This window comes from Pan troglodytes, chromosome 21, assembly GCF_028858775.2.
Source record: "Pan troglodytes isolate AG18354 chromosome 21, NHGRI_mPanTro3-v2.0_pri, whole genome shotgun sequence".
Lineage (NCBI taxonomy): Eukaryota > Metazoa > Chordata > Mammalia > Primates > Hominidae > Pan > Pan troglodytes.
In genome coordinates, this window is record NC_072419.2 from 18,131,759 (window position 1) to 18,158,226 (window position 26,468).

The window sequence follows — 26,468 nt, forward strand, 5'->3', positions numbered from 1 at the left end:
GTATCCCTTTCCAACTTACAATGCCATATTTAAAGCAAACATAGTGAGTATAAAAATAAGGATCTTGGTTTCTTTCAGCATAAAAATTACAGGGCTTTATATAAAAACTGTATGCAAGCAAAGTTTAGATCCAAAGATTAAAATACATATATAGATTTAACATTTTTAAGAATAACATACACTATGGCATCATTCAAAGGTGTCACTAAATGTGAATAAACAGAAGGGCAGGCTACTCTGGTGCAGAGTCATGCAGAAACAAAATGCCGTCAGTACCTTTGCCTGATGAGAACAGGGAGCATGCAACAGCCTTTATCCAACATTTGATCAATGAGTTTGTAATCATTTTGAATTTAATTTGATTGAACACAAAAAGGACTGACCCATGGCCATCTTGACTTTATTTTTTAAGCAATCTGAGTATTTTTTGAGGGTGTGTTTTTGAAGATAAACATCAAGAAAACTTACGTTAGAAACACTGGAAATTTGGGAGGGGGATGTATTGCTAAATGTTTATATCCATTTTCAAAGTGCCATCGTATAATTTGGTTTCTATATGTCAGCGTACCCAGACTGAAGGGGAAGAAGAAAAGGCACAAAATATGACAGGAGTAGAGAATTTCATTAAAACATTGCTCCCAGTCAGCACCGCGTCCCCAGCTTGCAACCATGGCTGCCTACACACTGGTGCAGATCCAGCATGGCCAGAGTGCCTGGAACCTGGGGAACCGCTTGGGCCATAAAGAGTGAAGTGCAGCAGGCAGGCATCGCAAGATGCTGGCTATGAGTTTGACATCTGCTGCACCTTGGTGCAGAAGAGAGTGATCTGAACCATCTGGACAGTGCTGGATGCGATTGACTAGACATGGTGGCTTGTAGCAAGGACTTGGCGCCTCAGCACTATGGGGGAACTGACTAACCTCAATAAAGCAGAAGCTGCTGCCAAGCATGGTGAGGCCCAGGAAAAGGTCTGGAGCCCTCCTATGATGTCCCACCCCCTCCCATGGAGCCTGACCATCTCTTCCATAGCAATGTCAATGAGGACTCCAGGTATGCAGATTTCACCGAAGATCAGCTACCCTCCTGTGAGAATCTGCACCCACTCCCTTCATACGCTGTAGTCAGAATAGCACCTCTGGGGCATAGGTTCTCAGTCCAAGCCAAAAGAAATCTCCCCTTACCCAAGAGAATTGAAAGGTTATAACTCAGGTTTCTGCCAGTGCTATGTTTACTAAAGACCTGCTTGAGTAGGAAACAGGAAGGAATCATGTTAAGGCATGACCAATGAGGAGAATCAAGAGAGCCTATTTGCTCTCCGGAGCCAGTCCGGTACTCTTTGTAGTCAAATCAAAGAGAAGATCTAGTCATTCCCATGGAGATAGATGTAACTTACATGATAATGTGAAAACCATTTTCTCCCTGACCCCAGAGGAGCTGGCTCCAGATAAATGTAATAAATGTAACCTGCATGATGATGTGAAAACCATTTTCTCCCTGACCCCAGAGAAGCTGGCTCTAGAAGTCTTCAGAAGGTTGGGATTAATCCTGATTTCAGTTTATACATAGCATTTATTTTTATAAATAGATATACCTGTATAAGCATATTATAAAAGTATATATAGTTTATATACTTATAATATGAAATAACATATATGCTTATATTATTATATAAGTATTATATATTTATATAGGTATATAAGTATTTTTATATTTTATATATAGATATACACACACACACACACACACACACACACACACACACACAAAATGACCCCTTTTTAAGCTTTTAGTGTTGGTTGAAAGAGTCCTACATGTGGTCATGAGAAAATGAGCCATTCCTCACACTCATATGGGATAAGCATCTTGACCTCCTAGGGGTTGGAGTACCTTCTGCTATGAACCTTACATTCCCTTTCCAACCTTGTTTCGTGGCAGTGAAATGCCTCTTGATCATGTCCACGTATGTCTTTCACTGTCTGATTTCTGAATCATGTTCTAGGTGTTTGGCCCTGTTACATGGGCCTAGTACTCATTTTGAGAATTACTGTATTAAACCTTTTTTCCAGATCAATATAATAAAGGAGTAATATGCATTTTAAAAAATGCTGAAATATGTTCGAGAGAGGTTAACACTAACTTTGATGCCAATACTTGTCAAAAGTGTTGAATGATAACACAAATGTAATTTTATAAGAGTGCCTTTCCAATTAGATCTTTGTGAATTCTCTGAAATAACATGAATGATGATGTCCAAATGTTATCATACCTGCAGGTGTTCATAGGCAGCCCTAAGGTGAGGGGTTCCAAAGAATATTTCTGTTGAAATACACATGCTATATATCTTTATCTATAAATTGTGAATAGAAAGTGAGGAACCATGGCCTCATGCATGCACACAGGTGCTCCTTTTCTTGTAATTTTATCTGGATTATACACTGTGTACAATAATAGGGTGAAATTCATTGAAGTGAAGCCCCATATGCTCAAGACTTAATAGACCTGAGTAAGAAGAGTGGAGGTGCCAGAGCAGAGGATGAAGGTAACAAAGTTGTGGAGAGGAGGAAGGGACTGAATCCCAGAGTGCATATAAGCTGGGTTCCATCCACCTCATTGACTTTTCCCTGGCCTGGAACTTATCACTGGTAAGAGGACACAACAGTGAGAGCAAAATGACAGTACTTCCTTTGAGACTGACCCCCGTGCTTGGCCCCACTTTCATAGTTGGAGATAATGTTGGATGGGGTCAGTGAATCCTGAAGTATAAAGAGATTATCCAACTGCACCTCCAAGTCAACATAGCTGCCCAAACTTCGATGCCTTGCTGGGCTAAATGAACTTGATCTGGACTTCAGAAAATATAAAACATTTTGTTGCATGCCCGGTAAAAAAGATATAATTTGATTTTTCTGAAATCTTGCGTAAATCTCTGAAAAGATGAGCACTGAGAAAATTTTTTAAGTGAATTGCTGAATCTCATGTTACTGACTGTATTTAAAAAGCATTTTTACCCCTCCAAAAGGGATGTGTATTAAAATTCAATAATTAAAATAATTGGATAGATATTTAAAATAATTCCTATTTTGAAATTAAATTTTTATTCCATTTTCAAAATTATAGACATATTTGTTTGAAGTGTATTTTAATATTTCAAAGTGACTTATGAACTTGTTACCATTTGCAGCAACTTATTTGTTGGCATCAGGATTTTTTAACTCTATATGCAAAACATATTTTACAAAATGAGAAAAAAATATATGACAAGGTTGGCTTAAGACTCTGAATGCCAACAGTAAGTTTTGGTGTTGTATCTGTGTTTAGGCAACATCCTCAATAAACTCTTGGTTGAATTTACAGTAAGTAAACCTAACATATTTGAAACTGCAAATAAATGTATAATAAAACAACACTGTTTTTATCTACCCGTTTATTGAAGGAGAGTGTAAAACTTCATAGGATCTCACTATAAAGAGCATTTACAAACCACAGCTCTAAGGCAAGAAGAATGGATTTGAAGATGACATGGGAAAGCGTAGGTTAGGGGTGCACATGAGGTCTGGGTAGGGCCTCTGTGGGTGCTATGAGAAGAGGGAGACCCTACAGAGGGAGGAGGAGGGGGCAAGAGAAGGCTGGAAAGGGGCATAAAGAGGAAGATCCGAAAACATATTTTCATCCCCAACTTTTGCCAGATAATACTTCTCTCTACGCAGGAGAGAGAGAGAGAGTCTGTTCTTACATTGAAGTTTCAGGACAGGTACCAAATTGGAGTTGCCATTATGAGGATGTTTTCTATTAAGAGGTCATAGTGACTGGTGACTTTTTTATGTCTACAATCACACATGAAAATTGCATCATAGACCACATCATTCTAAAAGTTGAGAAAATCTGCCTCCTATGAAGTAAACTGATCACCTTTACAAACCGGATAGAAAATTTAAAAGGGTTAATAATCTTCATGAATTAAAAAATGCTTTAAAGAAACTTCAATTTCTTTCCCTCTCCGTACAGTTGTTTTTAAGGGGGAACAAAGATGCAAAATTAAGTCGAAGTTCCAATTACAGAAAAAGGTCAAATTAGGATAAAAAAATGTACAGAACATGATAAATAGAAATTAGTTGTAACCTCTTGGGCAACCTGACAAAAGTGGGAAATGAATTGTGTGCTCAATAATTAGGGTGGAAGCCCAAACACACTGGGCTTTCAGCACACCTTGAGGGCTTCTGAGGAAAACAAAGCAATTTATTATCTAGGCCAAATCTGAAGAGACGGCCTTGAGGGCAGAGGGCTTGCTGCAGTGTTACCAACTCATGGGGAATTTTAGCTGTGTGATATGTGCCTGTTAGGACTCCAATGCTAGGAAGAACATTTTCAGATGAAATCAATGGTAAAATAATATACTATGATTAAAGAAAATCAGTTGCAAGCCAAAATCATTAAGCAAAATTGCAACCTCTAACCTGGAGTAGCAAGTTGGTACATTATTGTGTTCTGTTTGGTAGTGAGGCAGTAACACATATCTGAGGATTTACGTGTTAGTATGATTTTCTTGGCTCTTGAGTCAAAAATGCTTTTAGTTATGCAAGCAAAACAAGTAGAAATGATTTGTACTCCAGTGACTGTTGGGATTTACTGGTTTTAAATTTAGACGATTTCAAATTTTGTTTGATCGTGAACTGCTATCAAAGGGGATAAACATTACATGTGTTAGTTGTCTTTTGCTGCATAACAAATTACCCCAAGACTCAGTAGCTTAAACAAAATACGTATTTATTATCTCACACAGTATTTTTGGATCAGGAATTCAAGAGCTTCTTAGGAAGCTAGGATTGCAGTCTTTGGAAGGCTTGACAGGGGCTGGAGGATCCACTTCTGAGGTGCTGGCTGTTGGTGAGGCCTCAGTTCCTGTCCTGTGGGCCTCTATAGAGACCAGCTTGAGTGTCTTCAAGACATGGTGGCTGGCTTCCATCAGGATAAATGATCCTAGGAACCAAGGCAGTAGCCATAATGTGTTTTCTGACTTCTTAGAAGTCACTCACTGCCATTTCTGCAGCATTCCACTGGTTACAGTATTTTCATATGGGAGGGAACCACACAGGCATAAATAACAAAAAGGAGACCATTAGGGAGTCATCTTACAGGCTGGCTACCAAATTCTCAAAAATAAATTTATGTGGACCCTAATCTTCTTCTATCCCTTTCCTATTTTAGGAGGATAAAAACCTCCATAATGCCCTCAAACTTAAAATACTAACCAGATAGAGCCATTAGCCATTCCTAGGAGGAAGATCAAATACAAGGCTGCTGATCTTGTATTTGGGAACACAGAGGGATTTAGAGCTGTACCAATTCTGGAAATGCTAACACCAAACAGATGCCCAAGAGAATCTGTTTGGAAAACTGTGAGTACCAAGGTTGACCACAAGAACACAGGAAGTGACTTGTTCAGAAAGCTGAACAAGTGGTCCCGTCTCAGAGGGAACTGGTGGACAGCACAGACTGCTAGAAGGTAACACAGAGATAGACCTCAGAGACCACATATGGCCACAAGAGAAAGATCATCCACTATCCTCAGGAGCTGATGTGATCGAAGACTATGCTTCTTGGGAGACTCTACCACTACTGGTACACTGCACTTTTAATTGCATTTCCTGCTAAAATAAGAAATTAAAATCACAGTCTCAAGAATGCTTTCATATACGTGGAGGGATCTCAATCCAGGAACAATGTGAATTCCACTTTATTTTTGCCTTTCTCTAAAGGATCCTGATTCTTTGCAACATGCTTAAGTGTGTAAGATATCTGGCTTATAACCAGTGGTATGCTGGTAAATGCTTAACACCTGACTCTCCAGGAAATATATATACACACACACACACACACACACACACATATATATATTTGTAGCATTTGACAATTTCCATTTCCATAGTGGAAATGTTTCCATCATGGGGTGATTTCAAGCTACCAATGTGCTGTTACATAGAGAGCTGGAAAGAGATGAAGATGCGCACACTCGGTTCCAGCACAACACTGCTTACAATACAGACTTAATACATACCGTGTTTTGGTCCCTCCCAGATTTTGTCTCTCTGAGCTTGTCTCATGTCTTGGGTAGACATCAGCAAACTTTTCCTTCAGTATTTCAGGCTATGTGAACTATACAGTCTGTGTGGCAACTATTTAACTCTGCTGTTATAGGTCAAAAGCTGCCACAGGCAGTTTGTAAATAGTGGGTGCAGGTGTTTTCCAGGAAAACTTCATTTATGCAAACAGGTGGTGGCCTGTTAGCAGTAATTTTTGTAATTTTCTGAACTGTGATGTGAGTAAGCAGATTCCCTGGAAGCAGAGCCTGAGGCAAGGATTTGGGTATACGTGATATGTTGAGGAAGGACTCTCAGGTGAAACCTTCAAGGCAGTGAGGCAGTAAGACAAGGAAAGCAAAGATCTGAGTAAGAATATGGCATGAGTTAAACAAAGTGTAACCTTGGCCTGACTCCATGGAAGAGCTCTGGAGCATAAGTCACACTGCAGCGTTGTCCTACCTTGAAAACAGGTGGCTGGGTTTTTCGTCCCCAGGCCAGTCAGTTGTTGGCCAGGCTCCAGAGTGGTGATTATGGAAAAACCTCCAAAGGGTCTCCATCTCTGGGCAAGGTGGTTCAACCAAGGTGGGCAAGGTGGTTCAACCAAGGTGGTTTGGAGAAGGTTACAGCTGTGAACTGTTAGTGGCAATGCTCACAGATGACTGTACCACCTGGTAAAGGGAATCTAGCCTGGTCCCCCCAGTGTCTACTACAGTACAGGTTCTCAAACATTCATGTGCATGAGAATCTCCTGGAGGGCTTATCAAGACATCGTTTGCTGGGATTCACCTCCAGAGTTTCTAGTTGGTCTGGGATGAGACCCAAGAATTCATACTTCTAAATTCCCAGGTGATGCTAATGGTGCCGATCCTGGGATCACAGATAAACTTCAGAGACCATGTATGTCCACAATAGAAAGATCGTCCACTCTTTTCAGGAGCTGACGTGATTGAAGACTATGCTTCTTAAGAGACTCTACCACTATACTTGTACACTGCACTTTTAATTGTACTTCTGGCTAAAATAAAAAGAAATTAAAATCATAGTTTTAAGGATGCTTTCATATACATGAAGGGATCTCAATCCAAAAACAATGTTAAAGCCATTTTCTTTTGGCCTTTCACTAAAGGCATGTTGCAAAGAATCAAGGCACTTTGGGAACCACTGTATTATGATAATAATTCCTGAGAGCAGAAAGCTAAGGGCTTAGATGACCCATAGTTTTTATTATGGCTTATTATCTGAAGGATAGGAGGGGAGGTGTAGGGGAAGAAATGAGTTTCTCAAATGGTTTTCATTCTCTTTGGCTATGGCTTTCCCTTATTCAGTAAATCTAGCTTTTACCTGAGATACATTTATAGTATACTGCATGGACTTAGTAAAAAAAAATTCACAAGATTATCTAAAGAAAATTTAATAATCAAATCCTTTTAAGGTTACTATGCCCCTGCTTCTGACCACTACCACCTTCTATATTGCGTGAGTCAATCTACAACACCTTTAAGGCAATAAGTTATCAAGAAGTATCACTTTTGACTTGGAGCTGATCTTTATCATCCAACTTCCATGATGCAGGGAAGAAAACAAACTCCCAGCTTATCCCCCAGGCTTAACCTAGCACCTGCCTGAGATGTCTCACCTCCAACAAGCTTGACAGTGGAAACTTGAAGGACAGTTGCTATTGCCACACCTTAGGGCAGGTGGAAACAAGACTATTTGTGAAGGTGAGCAAAACCAGCACCAGAACTGCAAATGTACAAGAGGAATGCCAGGTCTGTGCTGCTGGTTGGGCCATTTAGTCTTGTCACCTTGAATGTTTCTTTTTTTCCAGTGAGTTCACTGTTGGCAGCCTCAAAAAGGAAAGCAGGGGTTCAGTGCCCCTGGTGAACAAAATAATCCAATAATGAAAGAAACTTTTAACAACCAATTTTCCAGAGATAGCCAGGACCAACTCTCTAAAAAAGGCTTTTCTAAGGCAAACAGCTTTACATATGCAAAGATCATTAGCTCATCTTCAAAAAGGGAAAAAATGATAGCAGTGCTTCTGACGTCCTCCAACTTACAAACAGGTATGTGTTCTACTTTTGCATCTTTATTTTCCATTTTAATCTTATAGAAATTCGACAGCTGGGTTTTGGTTCATGGAACAGAACCACAAAATACAAAAAATTAGCTGGGCGTGGTGGCGGGTGCCTGTAGTCCCAGCTACTCAGGAGGCTGAGGCAGGAGAATGGCATGAACCAAGGAGCCGGAGCTTGCACTGAGCCGAGACCACGCCACTGCACTCCAGCCTGGGCACTGAGCGAGACTCTGTCTCAATTAAAAAAAAAAAAAAAGAGAATTCTAAAACACTGTAATGTCTTGACACACTAGGATGCTCCTTAGGTTTGAAGTGCAACCAAATAATTTGCTCCTAATGACAAATAGCAACATTTGCAAATAATTAACTTTTTAAAATGGCTTGGAGTGGACTTGAATTACTTTTATAATGTTAATGTCATGCTCTTGCATTCTACGGTTTTTGTTTTTTGTTTTTCAGCATGTGAGAAAATCTTGACATTAGAACTCATGTTCCTGGAATCGGGCATCTCCCTGCATTCTTCCAGTAGGAGTGTTTCACTTGGAAATGTCAATGCACTTGTAGATGAAGAATTGCTAGTGTGATCACTACAAGCCCATAGAAATATAATGTGAGCCACAAAGTTAAATCATGTATATAGTTTTAATGTTTCTAGTAGTCACATCAAAAGAAGTAAAAAGAAACAGATAAAATTAATTTTAATAATATTTTTATTTTACCCAATATATCCAAAATATTATCATTTCAACAGAATCAATACAAAAAAACATATGAGATATTTCTGCATTCTTTTTAAATACTAATTCCAGGAAATCTGGTGCGTACGGCAGTCTTAATTTGGACTGGCCACATTTCCAGAGCCCAGAAATCTCATAAGGCTGGAAATGACCACATTGGACATCTCAGTTCTAGATTGATTTCCTTAATTTATGGCAAGAAGTAGAATCCCAAGGCCCAAAGTAACTTGCCCAAAGTTCTGAAGCTGATTAGCGGAGAAAAGGGGAGGTATTCTATGCACTGGGTTTCACACTAGCAAGTCACAGCACCTCAATTATACAGAAGTTGTTGTTGATTTAAGTATTTCCCTCCTAAGAAAAAGCTAAATAAGAACACACCAACTTGGCCTTAGGGAAATATAGTGTGATGATTAAGAACAGAGGCTTTGGGGCAAGAATGCTGGGATTCCCACCCTGGTTCTTCTATATACTAGCTGTGTAATCTTAACCAGGCTACTTAGCTTCTCAGTGCTTCAGTTTCCCTATCTGTAAAGTGGGGATGTTGGTAACACTACCTGCTTCTTAAGGAGGTATAAGAATTAAATGTATTAACATATACATATGTAATCATACACATATAGAGGTAACATATGAAACTCAGAAAAGTAACTGGAACATAGAAGCTATTATGTAGGTGTGGGCTATATATTACTAATATTGTCCAAAATTTTATGAGAAACAATTTGGGGTGAGTATAAATTATGATCAAACCCATATGCTTCTACCTGACAATCCTTCACTATATTAGAAGAAAAGGGTGTAATGTATCACCACAATGTACTTATTAAAGTGATAGATATTAGAGAATTTTTATTTTAAAAAATGTTTTGGCCAAAATGAGCTCCCAAGTGACTTTTTTAATCAAAAAATCTAAATATAAACCTCCCCATACTCCCAGTAGTTGGGTTTTTATTAAGGTGTTAATATATTGTTTTTGCAGTGTTTTTCCTGATATCTAAAAGGAATGCAGTTGAATTTAACATTCAAAAAAGCAAACATTTGTATCTGAAATCTAACACAAAGCACAAAAATCATGATTGCCAGATTCAACATGGATCAAAACCATTTATTTACTGCCTAGTCAGTACAAAATAAGGCCTACAGCCGAAGTTCCTCTGAAGTCTGCTGTATAGCGAGGAATCGTTTTTGGATTCTCTCTCTCTCTCTCTCTCTCTCTCTCTCTCTCTGTGTGTGTGTGTGTGTGTGTTTTAAAAACTTAGGGAAATAAAGGTCAAAATAATTTTCTTTATTCCAAAACCAGAAAATCATCCTGAAAAACATGTCCTAAAAATAATAACATCTGATTACCAAAGAAGGTCACTTTATCTAAGGGATTTTAGTAGCTGATATTGTTTGGGGGAATTTCTCAGGTGAATTTATTGTGGGTAGGTTGTGAAATGGGGTCATAGTCCCATAGTTTATTTTACAAACTTTCTTACACTGAACCGAACTACAGAAATATGTAATTTCACCTCAGCTGGCGACATTTGTTCTCAGAATCCAGAAAGTTTTTATGTGCTAAAAGTCATACTATTTCTCAGGGACTATACTATTTTAGATTTATATATATAGTGCCTATTCCCTGAATTGGCTAAAGCCCTTTTACATATCAGTAATGCTATCCTTTGAACCCAAAGATAACCCCTTGGTTGGTGGTGCTTTCAAGAATGGGGACATTTGGGGTGAGTTATGGTGGCCCCAAAATCGTTTTTCGTAGCATATAACTGTCAAACTATGCCTTTGGGTTATCACTGGGCCTGCTGGTCTCACTGCCATTGCTCACCGGGACTACTTCTTTGTCTTAAGTAGCCCATGGCTGCCCACACAAAAATAATAGTAATAATAAAGTGGGGTATGACTGCTTGCTGTATGTTAGATTTTTCTTCTTCAAGCTGGGATTTAAACCCATTTCCCTATGATGATATGTTATTATTTGCCGCCACAATGCAGCTCTTTTCTCCTTCTTGATTCCAGTCTACTCTCAATGTACCTTGACATAGACTTCAGTGACCTTTTGATATCTGTTCCTCAGGTCTAAAGGAATTCTTCAGTGGTAAGCATCATTGTAATGTTTGTTGATTGTCAACATTTTATAGCCTGGCTAGAAATCTTACTGTTTATTTTTCACCAGTGACTTGAAGAAGATTTGGAAAATCAATAGCTTATTTTCTTTCCAACTCATTTGAAGCAAAATAGCACAAGTAAGAAACAATTTCGCTAATAACAGCAATTCAGGGATAGGTACATTAAGTACATTTTCAGGCTCATAGGTACAGTCAGTGCCAAATCATAATCAGTACTCTTCTTCTCACTAGCATTGTAGAGGGAAGACTGCTAGATTTAGAATCCAAGAGGTGAAGACGATTTCTTTTGCACTGCTTACTGACTATGTGACTCTGGCAAATCCCAGAATTTTTCTGAGCTTTCATTCCCTCATACATAAAATAGGGCTTAGGACTCCAGTAGGAGTCATTTTGCCTTCACAGCTGAGCTGACCCTTTCTTAGTGACAACAATCCATTCTCACTTCATATCATATGGCGGGGCTCTCAGTGATGGGGCCAAAGCCCTGCCCTCAGCAGGACAAGCGACATACTCTAATCCAATCACAGTCCCTTCCCCGAATTTACATCTTGAGTGGAGATTCACAGAATGGAGAGTGAAGGAGCTGAGCCACTTTGTAATCCCATGCATCCTGGCTATTTTACTGAGTGAGGGCTTACAAATTGCCATGTGCTGTTCCATGTGTTCTACATAAATTACCCCATTTAGTTCTCACAACCACTGAACTTAAATGTTTATCTATGAGACAGCATATCATTGTCTTAAATCAGATTTCTCCAAAAGTAGAACCCATGGCAGAATTTGGAACCACACAGTTTCTTTGAGAAGTAATTCCAGGAGGCATCAGATGTCTGTGGTGAGACAAAGAAAGTAGAAAAGGCCATAAAGATTATATTAATGATCCTGACACAGCTTTTATGATGTGCCCTATGCATTGTAACCTCTTCAAGGATCCTAAATCATGAGCAAAACTAGGTATTTAGATGCTGCATGTGAGTGGATTTTTGTATGATATTCTTTTATGGTGTTTTGTAGAAATCAAGGGAGAATGACTTTTTTGTTTGGTTCAGCATAGCATTCCACAGAGTGGTATAAGTGAAAACAGTAGCTCAGAAACAGAAGATACCGTACATTTTTTAGGACTTATAGAAATCATGCGGCGAACTTTGAGATTTCACAGGATATGGAATGGGAAGTTAAGCTAAGAATATAAAATTGGGGGCAGCACTGTTTTTTTTCTTTCTAAATCGTCAAGATCTGGTAAACCCCAGATAATATCAAACTTACATTAAGACAAATAAACACAAAGCCATATCTGCACATCTACTGAATTTTTGTAATTCATGTGTATTCAAATTTGGGTCCATGGTAAAGAATAACTTCTGGATTTGGATTGATTCTCAAGAAAATATGCTCTATCCTCAAGCCCACGTTAGATATGAGTTCACCCTAAATATTAAATGGCAGCTGGTGCCCCTGTAATTTGTGTTTTCTTCCTTAGGATGGCACCTAATAATACCTAGCTTTGCCAAGGATTTGAGATCCGTCAAGTAGGAAATCTGAAATATCAAATTCATATTCTATTTTATTTTTATATTGCAGTTTACAAGATGAATCTCAGGAAGAACAAAAACTGACTTCATTTTCTTTCCACAGGAAGAAAAAAAAGGTGGGGGAAAGGCGGATTTATTCGGCAAACAGGCTGAATAAATTCTGACTACATCATAACTTTTTCCAACAGCATCTTAAATCCAAGTTATTACTCTAAGTTGTTTATCTGGTACTTTGTATTGCTTAACACTCACTGCTGGCAGATTTAGGATAGTGTATAAGTCTTGCTTTGTGCTTGAATGCTTGAATAACCTAAAGATGGATAATGGTAAAAGCAGAGTTGGTTTTGAGATGTTTTTAAGAAACACAACCTCAGTAATATGAAATAAGGCAATACATTTTAAGGATGTGATCACAAATTCTCAAACTCTGTGATCCATAGAAAATGAACATTATTTTCATTGCTGTCAGAGAACTCACATGCTAGACTTAAATTTTCATATCCTTTTAAGAAATGAAGACAAAAACCAACATACAAAAATCAGTAATGTTTCTATATACCGATAATGAACTAGCTGACAAAGAAATCAAGAAAGCAATTTCATTAACAATAGCTACAAGAAAATAAAACAACTAGGAATAAATTCAGCCAAGGAGGTGAATGATCTCTACAACGAAAACTACAAAACACTGAAGAAGTAAGTTGGAGAGAACACAAGCAAATGGAAAGACATCCCATGCTCATGGATCAGAAGAATTAATATTGTTAAAATGACCGTACTGCCCCAAAACAATGTGTAGATTCAATACAATCCCTATCAAAATATTATAATTTTTCACAAAATAGAAAAAAAAATCCTAAAATTCATATGGAACCAAAAAAGAGCCCAAATAGCTAAAGCAATCATGAGCAAAAAAAGCAAACTGGAGGCATCACAGTAACTTCAACATATATTACAAAGCTATAGTAACCAAAAATAGCATTGCATTGGTATAAAAACAGGCACATAGACCAACAAAACAGAATAGAGAATCCAAAAATAAATATGCATGTACAGCCAACTAATTTTCAACAAAGGCACAAAGAACAGGTACTGAGGAAAAGACGCGCTCTTCAATAAAGAATGCTGAAAAAATTAGATATTTATATCCAGAAGAATAAAATTGGACCCCACGCCATATACACATGTCAACTCAAGATGGATTAAATACTTAAATATGAGACCTCAGACTATAAGAATACTAAAAGAAAACAAAAGGAACACTCTAGGACATTGGTCCATGCAAATGTTTTATGGCTAAGAACTCAAAGACACAGATAACAAAACAAAAATAGAAAATGGGACTATATTAAACTAAAAAGCAAAAAAAAAAAAAAAACTGAGTACAGTGAAGAGACAACATGTTGAATGGGAGAAAAATATTTGCAAGCTATTCATCCAAGAAGAGACTAATATCCAGAATATACAAATAATTCAAATAATTCAGCAATTTATAAAAACAAATAATTCAATTAAAAGTGGGCAAGGAACATGAATAGACATGTCTCAACAGAAGACATACAAATGACCAAGTATATGAAAAAAATGCTTAACATCACCAATTATCAGGGAGATGCAAGTCAAAATTACAAGGAGATATCATCTCACCCCAGTTAGAATGGCTTGTTTTTAGAAAAACAAAAATAACAGATGTTGGCAAGGCTGTGGAGAAAAGGGAACTCTTAGACACTGTTGGTGAGAGCAGAAATTAGTACTGTCACTATGGAAAACAGTACGGAGGTTTCTCAAAAAACTAAAAATAGAACTACCATATTATCCAACAATCCCATTTTGTGGTATTGATCCAAAGGAAAATAAATACATATATCAAAAAGATACCTGCCCTTGCATGTATACTGCAGCACTATCTGCAATAGCAAATATATGAAATCAGCCTTAGTGTCCATCAATGGATGAATGAATAAAGAAAATGTGGTATATATACAAAATGGAATAGTATTTGGCCATTAAAAAAAGAATTAAATCGTGTCATTTGCAGCAACATGAATGGAACTGGAGGTCATTATGTTAAGTGAAATAAGCCAGGCACAAAAAGACAGATATGATATGTTCTCACGCTTATGTGGGAACCGAAAAAGTTAATCTCATAGAGGTAGAGAGTGAAATGATGGATACCAGAGGCTGGAAGGGTGTGCGGGTAGGAGTAGGGGATGAAAAGAGGTTGATCAATGGATCGAAACATAAGGTCAGATAGAAGGTGTAAGTTCTAGTATTCAATAGCAGAGTAGGGTGACTATAGTTAGCAACAATGTGTTGTATATTTCAAAGTAGCCAGAAGAAAGAACTTGAAGTGTTCTCAATACATAGAAATGATGAATATTCAAGGTGACAAATACTCCAAATACCCTAACTTGATCATTACACATTCTATGCATGTAAGAAAATATTACATGTACCCCATATATATTTAAAATATTACATATCAATAAAAAAGAAGGCTGGGCACGGTGGCTCATGCCTGTAATCTTAGCGCTTTGGGAGGCTGAGGCAGGCAGATCACTTGAGGCCATGAGTTGGAGACTAGCCTGACCAACATGGCAAAAACCTGTCTCTACTAAAAATATAAAAATTAGCTTGGCATGGTGGTACACGTCTGTAATCCCAGCTACTCAGGAAGCTGAGGCATGAGAATTGCTTGAACCTGGGAGGCAGAGGTTGCAGTGAGCCGAGATCACACCACTGCACTCCAGCCTGGGCAACAGAGCAAGCCTCTGTCTCAAAAAATAAAATAAAATAAAAGAGAAATTAAGATAAAGGCTTGGTAAAGACAAATCAACAAGAAAGAATACTTGCATTGTGTTAACAGTACTTGCACAAAAATTGTCCAGGTGTCATCTGGGGTGTCTCTAAATCTTCAGAGCTAAATTTTTCATGTTTCCAGGATATCCTCAATAGAACATCAAAATTTTCCCCCAGGACACCTGAAAAATTCAGGGATGCTTGCATTCTTAGTATACCCGCTCTAAACTCTTGCATCTGCCAAAGAAGATTGGCTTGCCATCCTATATATTTGCTATGTATATACCCATATACTTATGTGTACACACACACACACACCACCTACTTACTCCCCTACATAAGCTTATATGTAGAGTTCATTCCTATCAACTTTTAAGGAACTAACAAGAAAACTAAAAACACACATATTGCATGTTTGTACGCAACAGATTTTATTTGAAAAGTTTGGGGCTTATATTTTAGCCATGAAATCAACTTCATGTGGAATATATAAAACTCAGTTGCACCACTATAATTGTCTACTGGCAACTGCATTTCATGTTATTATCCCTCCCTTACACTATATCCCTGATATTTGCCTCTTTTTAAAGATTATTTCTCATTAATCCCTAAACCCATATTCACTCTAGGAATTCAAAGTTTTCTTTTTCCCTCACTCAAGTGTAATAGTGGCTCTTACATCTTGGAGTACATATGAAACTTATTTAATGTAACAATTCTTAGGGCCAACCAAAGACTAGAAATCAGATTTAGGGTGGGACTCTGGAAACTGCCCTTTTGACAAGTATATTAGATAGTGGTTTTGCAGCTGTCCCACAGAACACATTTTGAACAAAGATGTCAATGACTTTGGTTCTATCCACCTATCACACCTAAACTCAGATCCATATCCACCTTTGTTCAGACGAACAAAAGTACTTTTCCATTTAATAAGATCTGCACACTTCAGAAGGCTGATGAAGTTGTAGACAGCAATGCTACCCCGCTCTCCTGTAGTTAGAAACACTTCTTACAAAAGCCTATCTTGTTGAGAAGACAACCTGCCATGTTCCAGGCAGATTATAGGTTTCTTGGAAAGTACAAGGATTAGTTAGAGGGCATTTTTTGTATTTCCAAGGCTTCACAGTACTCTGAGGGAGGCTGTAAATGGTATTTTTGCCCAGAATGCAGAGCAAAGCAGGATCAATACTGTGATAAATAGTGGAGTGTAGTGGAAAGACAAGACAGGAAAAAATTAATTCCCTCTAGGCAAATACGAAGGCTGCAAAGAAATTCTCCAGTAGACAACAGATAATGGGAGGATGGGAGCATTCCAGCCAAGGGGATGCATAAGCAAAGGCCCCAAGTAAGGTTTCTACAACACATTCTAAGAATGGAGAGTAAATTCAGTAGGCCTAAACTGTAGCTGTGACGGAAGCTGACCTTAGGAAGGGAAGACTTTCTATGCCATGGAGGAATTTAAATTTTATTCTTTATACCATATATCAGGTCTATAAAAGCAGTCATGGTGATGTTAAAAAAATAAGAAACTGATCATAGTAATGACTGCATAACATTGTGAATGTGCTTAATGCCACCGAATTGTACACTTAAAAACAGTTAAAATGGTTAAATTTTATGTTATGGATATTTTACCAAAATTTTTTAAGTAGGAAGGAAAAAATCAGCAATCAATTTGGGATGAAACAAAAAGAAGGTTTCTGGTGAGACCTAAACATCACAGAGAGGGAAGGATTTGAAAGTGTCAGAGCACTCACTCCGGGCTGTTTGAGAGATACTAGTGAATGCATGGAAACAATCCTGGTAAGAGTGATTGGTACTTATAATTAAATTAAATCTAAAGAAAATTACTTATTGGAAAGAATTGACTGTGGCTACTGGCAAATGGAGATCCCTAGACTTAAATGAATTATATTCTCCAAAGAACCACCAGTCCAACTTAAAAAAACAAAAACAAACAAAAATCTCTACCGGAGACTTAAAATGACATTCGGGGCACCCAGTGTTCTACGAGCAGGTAGCAAATTGAAAGAGTTGCTCGACCCCAAAAAGGGCATAATCTACAATATCCATTACAAATGTGACCAAGAAGGACAATGGAAGAGGAAAGATCTTCAGAGAAGTGAGTCAAGAGTCTTGAGAGCAAATGAGTTACTTCCAAGGAGCAGCACTGGTGCATAATCAAGGAACATTTCTTACCCCAGAAAAGGGAGACTTCCAGCATTTGTTGAGCAGAATTTCAGATTTGCTCTAAACCAGTGACTGCTCCATGCCTCCCATCCTTCTCCCTTATGAATGGAAGTGATTGTTTTGACTTTCCTGTCCCTATTCCACCATTATGCATTGGATTTTCCAGTGCAGAGATGACTATAAAATCCTGGGCTTTGAGCCTGATGTCACAATTGGATGAGACCTTGCAGTATGTTTCATGGGGCCTTTGAGTGTAGTTTGTAGGCATAATGGAAAAAGGAGGAGATTTGTGATTAAGAGGACAGACTAAGATAGATTATATTCGTATTCCTAATATTTACTCTCACTTCCATAAGAAGCTTATACACCTCGGCATATTGCTATGACATACAATGTTTGTGTGAGAAAGACATGTCTGCATACCTGCCTCTGTAAGGGCTGGACCAAGTGACATGCTTTCGCCAACACAATATGGGCAGATGTAATGTTTGCCACCGAGGAGTGTAAGCCTTAAAAGTGATCATGTGTTTCCCCCATCTGTCTTGCTCTTTCCCTCTGCCAGTGAACATGCACTTCTAAAGAGTGAGAAAATGTGGAACAGAGTTGGGCAAGTGGCAGCAGCCAGCTGCACCTGCCCAAAAGTAACAAATGTTTGTTGTTGGAAGGCACTGAGATTTGGAAATTAATTGTTACCAAATGAAAGCAAACTAATGAAGAAATCTAACTCTCATAAAAAGGTTTCACATAAGTCCGTTGCAGCTGATACTAGTATAGCTACACAAGCTTTTGTGGTTGTTGTTGCTAATATTTACCTGGTGCACATTTATCTATAATTTTTAGACCTCTCTACTCATGTATTAGACATGTCTTTTGTAGGGAACATATAGCTTGAGCAATGGTTATCAAACTTGAGCATGTCTCAGAATCACCTGGAGTGCTTGTTAAAGAACAGGTCTTTAGGACCCAGCACCATAGATTCTGTTTCAGTATGTCCGGGGTGGGTTTCGGAATGTGCATTTCTAACAATTTTCCAGGTGATGCTGAAGCGGCTTTGCCCAAAGATCACAATGTAAGGACCACTCAGCTAGTTGTTTCCTTTTTTATTTTTATCTTGCCTGACAATCTTTTCCTGAAACATTTAACCCATTTTTAGCCACTATAATTACTACTATATCTATATCCATGTCTATTATTATTTCTGAGTTTATTTATATTGTTTTTGTGTATGTGTCTTTGTAGGCCACCTTTTCTGTTGCTTCATCTTTCTTACTTTGTTTAGGTAAATTTTTTTGTTTTTTAATAACATAGAAGTTATACATTCTGCCTCTCTTCTTCTATTGGTTTCCCTAGAAATTGAAGAAACTAAGTTACTAAAGTCAAAAGTTTGTCAGTATCTTTGCACATCGTCCAGACAAAACAAATACTTTAAACACAATAAATTCAATCACTTCTCTTTTTGTTATTATTATCATGTATTATATCTCTTTTTAAAAAATATTTTGCAAATTATGCCTTATAAAATTTCTATCTGGAATCTGAATCTTGAATTTCATCAGAAATACATCCTCTAGATTTTATTTTACAAGACGGTTAGTGATTAACCATATTTCTATTTACACATTTTAACAAACCTTATTTTCACTGTGAAAAGATCATTTTAAGAGAGAATTCTAGGTTAACTACTATTTTCTCCCAGATCATTGAATATATTTGTTGACTATCTTCTGGTTTCCATTGGTTTTACTGTAAAGTTTGCAGTTGGTTGTCTTTTTCACTAAGTTCCTTTGAAAATCTCTTTGCCATGGATTAGTATAATTTTTTCATTTTATTCTGTTTTAAATTTGTTGGGCATCCTAAACCTGAACATTTTTATCTTGCTTTAGTTATACAGAAGTCTCTGACAGTGTTCTCTTCTTCATTGTCTTTCTAAGCTTTATTCTACATACATTTTCAGATCTATATCTCAGTTAAAAATAATATTCTCTTCAGCTAGATTTAATCTTCACTGAAATCCATCTACTAACTTTTAAAACTTTATAATTATATATGTATTTTTATGTCTAGAAGTTCTATTTGGTTTTACCAAACCTTATTATTTCTATGAGTTTCTTTCTTCTTCCTCATATTTTCACTCATACATAAATTATTAAAATGTATTAAATATCCATTTTATATCTCAGCTGGATAATTGTAATATCTGAAGGATTTGCTGAACTAATTCTCTCTCCTAGCATTTGTTTTCCTTTGTGTTTTAAAGTTATGACTTGTGATTTCATACCCATAATAGACTGAATGCTTGTGTTCTTTTTAAAATCTATATATTAAAATCTAATCCCCAATGTGAATGTATTTGAAGGTGAGGCCTTTGAGAGGTGATTAGGTCATGAGGGTGGAACCCTCATATAAGGGATTAGTGTCCTTATTAGAAGACTCCAAAGAGTTCCCTTGCCCCTCTTTCCACCATGTGAGGATACAAGGGGAAGGCGGCTCTCTGCAGCCTGAAAGAGGGCACTCACCCGGATTCAACCATGATGGCATTCTCGTCTCAGACTTCCAGCCTCAAGGACTGTGAGAAATAAATGTTGTTTAAGCCATTCCATTCTATAGTAATTTGTTATAGCAAGCAGAATTGACTAAAACTATACCCTCAGGATGTTTTACATGGAACTTCCCTGAGATGTGAGTTGAAGCTGGGTCTCTGCCCTCACTCAAAGTGTGATCCATGGGTCAGCAGCAGAGGGTTCACCTGTGAGATTGTAAGACCTGCAGAATCTCAGCCCCGCCCCAGACCTCCTGAATAAGAATTTCTATTTTAATCATAACCTCATGCACAGGAGAATTTGAAAAAGGATAGCTAAGGGAGAATTTGGATTTCTGGGGCTTTTTTTTTTTTTTTTTAGGGCTTTTTTGCAAGGTACCTGGAGGAATCATTGCACCTTACATGAAATTCTAAGCTGGAGGTTTTTTGGGATCACACAAGTTATATCAATTCAGGATGCAAACTCTTGTGCAGGCTGGTTATAAATTCTCAAAGATGTTTTTCTCCTTTCACCCAGAACCAAAGTTCAAAAGGGGCAAATTTCCTAGCAGTTCTCTTAGGGAGCAGGTGGGCAGCATAGATTTACTAACAGATCCCCTGACAGCTAGGGGGCAGTCCATTATAGTGCCAATTTTGGGAGCAGAGATAAACCTAATACACTGCTCCATGGTGTGGTGAGGGCCGAAGGCTGTATCTCCTAATTCTTGCATGCCCAGAAGGCCATAAAAGCCGAGGCTCCACGTCACATAGGTTCAACAAATGCCTTCTGGACAAACTTCCTTCTCCTATATCCTGCCTGATTCCTACCTGCACTAAGTTTTTAGCTTTTGAATATTCTTTCTTCTTATTGGTTCAGTAATAAATTTGAACATACTCTGTTTTTCAATACTTCTGAGTATTTATTTTTGTTCTAGCAGAAAGGTCGTCTAGAGTAACCTTACATACTCCAAGAAACAGGAACTCAAGCCTTAAGACTTTCACTTTCATCATGAAGGAGAATGCACACCCAGGGCACAGATGGTGAAATACTTAACTTGATGACCAAAAGAAGAAGAAAACCAATCGAGAAAGCCTTTTGACTCTTCCCTATTGTTTAATGCAAGTTCCTATTATATCTTTTTCTGGGGCCAAGCACAGTGCTTCTCACATATTACCTTATTTAAATCTCACATCACCCCATACTCACTCTAATTATCGTCATCCTCCTTCCACACATGAGGAAATGGAAGCCCAAGAGGGACAGAATTTTCTCAAGGTCACCTATCCACAAAGGACTAGGATTTGGACCCACGGTCACCTGAGTCCAGTGCTTGCTTCCAGTGTTATGCTGCTATTCTGAAACCGCTCTACCCTACCTCCTGATGGCAGCAGCAGGCTGTCCAGAGCAGCTGTTGCCATCATGTCAGCCACTGCAGGGAGGACACCGGGGAGGAGGCACAGCTGGACCAAGGGTTGTGCCATGCTCCAGAGGGCCGGTGGAAACCCCCCTGGAGACCACTGCCCTGGGGGCCACTGTGATGGGGCAGGGAAGGGCAGGCAGAGAGGGGCCCAGTGAGGACCTGGAACCCCCACCCCAGGCTGAGACAAGGCATGGCCAGGGCTGCCTGCACACTCTATGGAGTGAGCAGGAGCCCTGCTCTCCCAGGCACAGGGTCCCTCTCTGCACTCTGCACTCTGCAACCTCGGGGGCCCCAGGCCCCCTCAGCCTCTCAGGCTTGGGGGTGTCTCCCACTGCCTGACCTCCCCCTACTCCCAGAGCCTGCTCTGATCTCGGAATGGAGTTGGGGCCAAGCCCAGTTGCTGTCACAGCCTGATCAGATGTGCACACATTTGGGGCAGCTCTGACACACCACCCCCCTGCCACCTCAGCCCCCTCCAGAGTTTGGGGTCCAACAAGCATGCGGGAGAAGCTGAGGTGGGGTTGAGGTCAGCTTGGCACTGGCCTGCATGTGCCCCTTGGTGCGAGCAGCCTGGGTGCGATGGACAGTGGCAGGATGCAGACAGGCTCCTGGGTGGAAGGTGGGGGTTCCCCAATGAGTCTCCACCTTCAGGCCAGGAAGGGCCTGAGGGTTATGGGCCCAGCTTCCAGTGCCAGGGTCCGGAGTGGGAACTTATGGTGCCTTTTCCTGGCCCACCCATGGCTGCCCATGGACTAATGGGCATGCATTTCCTCCCCTCTGAGGCCCATAAAAGCCCTAGACTCAGTTAGAACTGAACAGACATGGGACAACCAGCTGCGGGGAGGAACTACCAATCTGCTGAGAGCTGGAACAGACAATGGGAGGACTGGCTGCAGAGAGGAGCTACCCTCTCTGCTGAGAGGTGAACACTCATTGGGACGACCTGCCTAGCAGAGAGGAGCTACCTGCTCTGCCAGGAGCTGAACACTCATCAGGACACCCTGGCTATGGAGAGGAGCTGCCTGCTAAAGGTTTCCTCTGAGCTGTTCTATTGCTCAATAAAGCTCAACTTCAACTTGCTCACCCTTCAGTTGTCTGCATACATCATTCTTCCTGTTCACAAGACAAGAATTTGGGACCCACCAAATAGTGAAGATAAAAAATCTGTAACACGAACAAGGCTGAAACATGCCTCTTGCTTATCATGTTACAGGTGAAGAGAAAGAGAGAAGAGCTGGGTGGTCCTTCAGAGAGCCCAGACCTGGGAGCTCCCCAAGCCAGGGCCGTGACTTCCTCTTTGGCAAATAGTGACAAGAATCAAAGGAAACAGAATAATGGAATCCTATGATTGCAACTAAAGTAAGTAAGGAGAAAAGTGATGCCCGGATTATGAGTTATTTTTGTCCATAGATGTTTATTCCAAGAACTGCCTTGATAGATGCAGTTTAGGCAACAGGTAATTCTTAGAGATGATTAATTCCAGGTGGATCAAACCTTAATATCCTTTTGAGGATGATTCACTTCAATTTACTGCATCATTACTTTTAGGAGGCAGCAAATGATACCGAATCCTATACACTCTTGCACATTCACTCCAGCTTCCCTCCCAAGTTGAAAACCATTTAAAAATAATTTGAGATAAAGTTCAGTCAGTTAGCTAGTTACAGCATTCTCTTAGGGTAGCATTAGCATTAATTAATGCTTGCAGATTGCTTTGAAAATCACAAATGCTATGGAAGTGCTGACTATTAATTTAGCAAAAGCACAGGCCATGAAAGTTGAAATTTGAAGGCAGTTGCACACTGATGAAATGTTTTAATACTCAAATGAACCAGCCTGAAGAAAGTCTCTGACATCCCATGTTTATAAATCATGAGGAAAAGAGGTTTAAAATGGAGAGATTTAAAATGAGATTTAGAAGAGAGTACTGAAGTGGAAGTGAATGGGAATGACTGTTGACTATAACAAGAGAGTAGCACACCTTAGGGATCATCAAAATCACAATTTGGGGTTTATACATTCATCAATTGGGAGGTCCCCCTTGTGCTGGTAATTGGCAGTGATTCAGGAGATAAGAAAAGGGGGAGAATAGGAAGAAGAGCAACAGAAAAAACAAAAAATATTAAGTGGAAGAAGAAGAGAAGGAAGACGGAGACAAAGCTGAGGAAGAAAAAGGAGAAAACTTATTTAATGAGATGCTAATGAAATGGCATTTCTCCAGTGCGAGTCAGCCCAAGGAGCAGTTATATCCCAATAAGGACTCCAAATTGAAACTACTGTCTGACTCCATTGTCACCAACAGTCCTCTTCAACTTTCTCCTCCTTTCCTGGTTTACCTGTGGATCTGAATGAGCAGATCTTGTGTCCCTTCCTTTTGCAATCATCACATGGCTTCTTGAGATAGGACTGGCATCCTATGCCCCTCCTCATCCTCATCCTATGCTTCCACCAAGACACTTAGGAAGGACTGGTTCTGCTGCCTTCCACACATCTCTGTGTGATCTTTAACTGATTCTTTAGGACTGTCCTTGGTGTTCAACTTCTCCAGTGAGGTCAGCAACATTGGGCATTTGTCCCCATATCTGTGCTGTTCTGATGGCTGAGACCTATATGCTCTTCCCAATGAAGATTTCCAGGAAAGTGGATTTCCATGGCTGTGAAGATAGCTGAACTACTTAACTTGTTCCCTGGAAGAAACTTTCTCCGTAATTTTGTTGTGGTCCTACAGGAAGGTAAGAACATGAATTAAATGAGCTTGTATAGCAATCGGTGATGTTATAGAAAAAGCTCCTTATAGAACAGATAAGAGATTACCTTCCCTACCTCTCTCCTTCCACTTTTCTTTATGTCTTTCCTTATGTTACATTAATTTTTTATTTTAAGCATATCATATATTTGTATTGCAGGATATTTAGAAAATAAAAAATGCATAAAAATTTAAATTTATAAGTGTGTGTATATATATGTATATATATATATATATACACACACACATATATATATATAAACTATAGGTCATCTACCCAGGCATATTCATGCCTTGCATTTAGTCATAGTGTCTGCCTTATATTGATGTATGTTTATATTATATATAATAATATTGTATGGATATTTTTATATTTTATAATTATTTAAATAGTATGTATTATATAAATATAAATTATGTTTGTACTGATAAACTTACAAATATGTTATATTTTTATTTACAAACATTATATGAATATAAATTATTAAAACAATTATTTTATATTATTTATATGTTATATATTTCATTTATATTCTGTTAAAATATAAATACTTGAAAATATTTATCAGATATAAATACTTGTATTGTATTTTCATAATTTATATTCATATAAATATTCTTATAAGTATCAGATACAAATACTTGTATTTATAAGATATAAGTATAAAATGCAAGTATTTATATTTTAATATTAATATTATAAAGTATTTTCCATTCATGTCTTCATAATGGATGCTTAATATTGTGTCATGTGGGTATATCACAACTTTTGCTTAAACTTGCAATTGTATTTTTAGTTTTCTCACAGTATTTATCCTTATAAATGATTTTATAAAAAATATCTTTGGGTGAAAAATTTTAAAAGAATTTTTATTAAATGAGACAAGGCTCATTTTCAAAAATATCATTCAAATTTTATGTTTTCTAATTGTCTTTTTTTTTTTTTTTTTACTGTGGCTCTTTCTGTAAGTTGTCAAATATACAATTGGACAAAAAGTTATCCTAATCAGGGTAATCAGGTAATCTTTGTGAGTTTAAGGTAAGAAAAACTTTTTGTCTATCCTCTTAGGTTCCATTGCTGGAACCTGTAAATTAAACTGACAAAAGAGAAGAAAAAGTTTACATGCACAGAAGCTTCATATAAAAGAAGTAAAAATCTAAAGGAGTGGTTAGACTTGGGGACTTATATGCTGTTTTAACAAATGGCAATACGTTGTGGAAAGTGACTAGACAAAGAAAAGAGATTTTGGGCTTCAAGAGGCAGTAACTTATGGGAAGGTAAACATATGAGGTAAATTAGTAATAAACAAGGTTTATTTAGTAAGGTTTGCTTACGTAGACTCATTTCAATGCCATCTCTGGTAGGGAACCATCTCTGAAGTCATTTTTCTCTTCCTGGTTCTGGAGAGAGGGACACCAATAAAAATGGAAATTTCTGCCTTGCATATAGTCAGATGGAGGAATTCAGACAGCTCTTTCTAAATCTGCTCTTTCTCGACTCTCTTCAGCTCAAAATAATCCTTATGCCAATGTAGCATATTTTGAAGTGGCATATTCTGATCCCCTCCATGAGTATGATAATCACATTTCAACAGAATTTGGATTCTGATCAGAGATTTCGAAGCTTATTTAAAGAGCGAAACAAAATGAATTAAACTCTTTCTAAGACATTTGTTAAATGTCCAAAATATGTCAGATGCTAAGCACACCAAGATGGTGCTAGAGAAATCAAGATGAATGAAACATGGTCCCTGTCTGTGAAAGTCTTCTGATCTTTTATTTGGCCTGTGTAGCATGTTGATTGCAAAAAGGGACATAATTCTTCCCCTCTCTGTATTTACGGTATTTATGGCACTGAAGCATTTTACATCTATTTCTCCACCCTTGAATCTTGGATGGCATGTGACTTGCTTTTGTCAATGAAATGGAACAGAAATGGCAGTATGCTGGTTCCACCTTGAGCCTCAGAGACTGGGTGCACCTGGCAACCCCTGGGAACCTTGCTACTGGCATATAAACAAACTTAAGCTAGCCTGCTGGAAGATCAGAGACTACACAGAGCAGAGATGAAGTGGCCTGCAGAGGCCAACTTGAACATCCAGCCCCTAGCCAAGCTGGCAGTTGACCATAAACACATGCCGTCTAAGGCCAGAAGAATTGCCCAACTATGTCCGGAGTTGTGCACTAAATAAAGGTCATTTGGGAAGGTTGGTAACATGAAAGATACTAATTGATACAGCCTGTA